The sequence below is a fragment of the Chiloscyllium plagiosum genome, chromosome 29 (assembly GCF_004010195.1).
Source record: "Chiloscyllium plagiosum isolate BGI_BamShark_2017 chromosome 29, ASM401019v2, whole genome shotgun sequence".
In the NCBI taxonomy this organism is placed as follows: Eukaryota; Metazoa; Chordata; class Chondrichthyes; order Orectolobiformes; family Hemiscylliidae; genus Chiloscyllium; species Chiloscyllium plagiosum.
This window is the reverse complement of record NC_057738.1, coordinates 25,704,476-25,708,535: the sequence shown is the minus strand read 5'-3', so window position 1 is coordinate 25,708,535 and position 4,060 is coordinate 25,704,476. Positions and strand designations below refer to the sequence as shown.

Genomic DNA, 4,060 nt, shown 5'->3' with positions numbered 1-4,060 from the left:
CCATATCACCTGCACCTCCACACACATCATTTACTGTATCCGTTGCACCCGACGTGGTCTCCTCTACATTGGGGAGACAGGCCGCCTACTTGCGGAACATTTCAGGGAACACCTCTGGGACACTTGCACCAACCAAATCAACTATCCCGTGGCCGAACACTTTAACTCCCCCTCCCACTCTGCCAAGGATATGCAGGTCGTTGGCCTCCTCCATCACCAGACCCTGACTACACAACGCCTGGAGGAAGAGCGCCTCATCTTCCACATAGGAACCCTCCAACCACACGGGATGAATGTAGATTTCTCCAGCTTCCTCATTTCCCCTCCCCCCACCTTATCTCAGTCCCAACCCCCCAAATTCCCTACCCCCTACCTTTTATCTCAGCCCGCTTAGCACACCAGCCTCATTTCTGAAGAAGGGCTTATGCCCGAAACGTTGATTCTCCTGCTCCTCGGATGCTGCCTGGCCTGCTGTGTTTTTCCAGCACCACATTTTTCAACTCTGGTCTCCAGCATCTGCAGTCCTCACTTTCTCCTTTTTAATCATGCTGTCAAGCTCTCTTGTCACCTTCAGATATTCCAGTGTCCAGATAGTCAGAGACTGAATGTATCCTGAATAATGTACATGGGGAATTCCTGGGACTTCTCAAAGTACTGACTGTGAGAGAACTTCCCCAGGAAGTTTAAATGTTTAATGAGCAAGTACCCGATGTCTGGAAATCTTTGAGAATGATTCTAACTCTGGCTTAGAAGTGTAGACTTTGGAGGCTACTGAACTGAATTTTTGTCCAGGAAGTTTTACCTGGATGAAAACCACTTCTAACTCCTGAATAACTATTCAAGTGGGACCACCCATCCCCCACCAATTCATCCCAACTACCACTTGCCTGCCAACTATACCCAACTACACTACAAACTGGAACAACTGTTTCCACATCACCTGACTAACTACCCAACATAACTAGATCACTCCCATCAACCCAACATTACTACCTCCCAATTTGCCTCAATTAAACACCTAACACATAACTCGTCTCCTGCACCTTTACGTAACTATCCCTGAACTGATGACTACACCTCACCACATGACTACATCCCCTGACCCAACTTGACTCAACCCACCCAACCTGATCCAAGATCCCAGCCCACTACCAAACTATCCACTAAAGCAAACCGACAATACACTCCACCACTAGACTAGGAACCCAAACCTCCAACACCTCCCAAACATCCAAACCCCCACCCACAATCCAACTTAACTCTCTCACTCATCCTCTGCCCATCAATGCCCATCTATCTACTACCCTACTCCCTCACACACTTGCCACCCTATTTCCCTATCCACTTGACTCACTAACCAGGCCACTGCCTCATCTACCTATCACTCTACTTATTTACCCACTGGCCCTCCGACAACTCTCAACCACCTGTCACTCTAACCATCACCCACCCACCCATCCAGCATCCACCTACCCACTCATATATGCCACACTTCACCCATTTACTGACATCCTTCTGCCCTTACCCACTTGCCTTCTCTGTTTAACTATAGTGCTATTAGGAAGGCAGTTCCTGGATTTTGATAAGCAAAGGTAATATAGTTCAAAGCCAGGATGGTGTGTGGATGTAGGGAAACCTGAGAGTATTGGTGCTCCCATGCATTTGTTGCCTTTGTCCTTTGAGGTGGTGCAATTGTCAAGTTTTCAAGGTGCCGTCCTTGTGACATTCTACATTATCCTTTTGAAGATCTAACTACCTTCCTTACATATTACAATGCTTCCAAGTTTTGTGTCATTCATCCACTATCACCATTCCCTCTAAAATGCATCTAGTGTGGTCGTGCACTAGTTCAGAACTTTCTATGCACAAGACAAATGGATTGCATGCAAAAATGATGGCTTTAGCACATGAGCATGTGGGGTTACGTAGAAGCCTTAAAGGGACTACATATTCCAATAAACAGACTCTGCACAACACTAGGAAATTAGTGGCTACATTGTCCAGTGCTCACTAACCTATAGTTTCTCCATGTTAAGCAGTGTACTGATTTATTTTTCTCCCATTTATCTTTTGTCTTAACTCCCTATCCTCATAGTCTCCTTGCACCCACATTCTCCCCAATCACAGGTCTACTACCCATATCTCTCCACATGCCAAATTCAACACAAACTTAAATATACAAACTCAGATATTTCAATGCCACTGACTAACATTCTCTAATGTTTACTGGGAGGGATAATTCCACACAGTTAATGCTTCTGAGCATTGATGCATTAATGAGAATTTTTTCTCATTATGCATTAGCATTCCGAACCAGCAAAAATGTGCTCCAAAATGACGTCCAACAGCATGAGTTTCGTTGTGGTACCAGCTGAGGTAGACATAGGACTTATTCCTAAACCTGCCCTTGGGAATGAAAGGTAATGGGAATAAAAGGTTCCAAGAAACACAGTTCAGGATGAAGCATCAGCAATGAGCCAAGGAGTACTTTCACCAAAAGCAAACATTTCCTATATTAAACTCATAACAAATATGCAACTTTTCATTTTTATTTAAAAAAATACAAATAATGTATTTACCTCTGCTGATAAACTTGGGTCACGCTATTTGTTTTCTGCAATTGATTTTGACATTTGCTTCCTACTAAACAATCATTTTTACTTCAACTTCTCAATCTTTGAAATGTTTCTCAATGTCAATTATTGCACCCTACACTGAGCAGGTTAATACAAGAGTCGTACAGCTAACAAATTGTAAATGAATATTTCCCACGGGGTAATGAAGCACAGATTGACGCAGCATCTTATGTTTTTTTCTGTCTGAGACAATTATTCCATGAAGTGTACTACAAATACAAAAGACTTTTCACAGCGCCGCTAAATCAGTCTTTGTGCTGACACAATTTACGCAGAGTTTAATGAGCTGAACTAGACTCTCTACTTACCTGCAATCCAAAGAGACTGGCTCTACCCTTGGAATCAACTGAAATATGAACGTTTATCTGACCAAAGAAAAGGCAAAACTTAAGCCACCATTCTGGAATATTTTGTGAAAGGAAATATTCCTGACACTGGTAGCTCTGAACAAGATCCAAATTCCTTGGTAACCTTTGGACCAGTCACTGTTCACAAACTTTCATTAAACAAGCAACAACATCCGGTTGTGAGTAATTACAGCTATGGCACTTTAATCGTGAATGTTTATGAAATTGATATCATTTCCTTTTCAATTCCAACTAAGACAGAAACAAACATTTGTATTCACAAAGCACCATTAAAGCAATCAAACATCTCAAGGTACTTCACAGGAACGATATCAAACAAAAAAAAGCCACATAAAGAGATGTTACGTCAACTGTCTGGAATCTCAGTTTAAAGCAATTGGTTTTAAGGAGTGTCTTTTAGAGAGTGCAAGGTGAATGATGGATATGCAGACATTATGGCCCAGGGTAACCTATTGGTGGAATAAAGGAAATTGGGGATGCGTAAGAGGCCAGATTTTGGAGGAATGCAGAAATCTCAGAGCCTTTTTGAACTGGAAGAGATTTAGAGTTAGGAGATACTATCATTGAGGTAAAATAAAACATTATTATAAATTTTTATCTTTAGATAAAACAGAAGTGGAATCTAACTCCCTTGGTCATCCATGAGTCCAAATAAATCTCAACATACTGCTGACCCAGAATGAGCTAAATGAGCCCCAGATTCATTCTTTGCTTTGGTAGCTATTTCTGACGGAATAAATGAGTGTATGCAAATTGGAAAGTCAGCCGAGATTCTCCCTCCTGATCACTCACCAAAAACACTTATTGGTAAGGACAGAACTTGGCTCAGCCATGCTGATTTACACAATCAGACTGCCTACTGACCTTACCATTGTACGTCAAGAATGAAGAATGGACAGTTTGGAACAATACAGGGCTGCACTGGTAACATTTCTCCTGCAGGAGCCAATAGATTATCAAAGGATTTGCAGACTGAAAAGGTCTGGTTGAAAATTATCCAAATGCCAGTGGATATCCAATGTTCATTTGCAGCTTGCAAGCCACGTCAGTTTACAA

The 4,060-nt window shown here is 42.1% G+C and overlaps 1 long non-coding RNA gene across 1 annotated transcript in view; it reads right to left on the bottom strand.

The window, feature by feature from the left end:
- LOC122564456 overlaps positions 1-3,093 on the bottom strand; it is an 8,335-nt gene extending 5,242 nt beyond the window's left edge. Inside the window, exon 1 of the long non-coding RNA XR_006315914.1 lies at positions 2,945-3,093. This is a non-coding gene — a long non-coding RNA (uncharacterized LOC122564456). The remainder of the gene's footprint in view (positions 1-2,944) is intronic.
- Between the last annotated feature and the right edge of the window lie 967 nt (positions 3,094-4,060).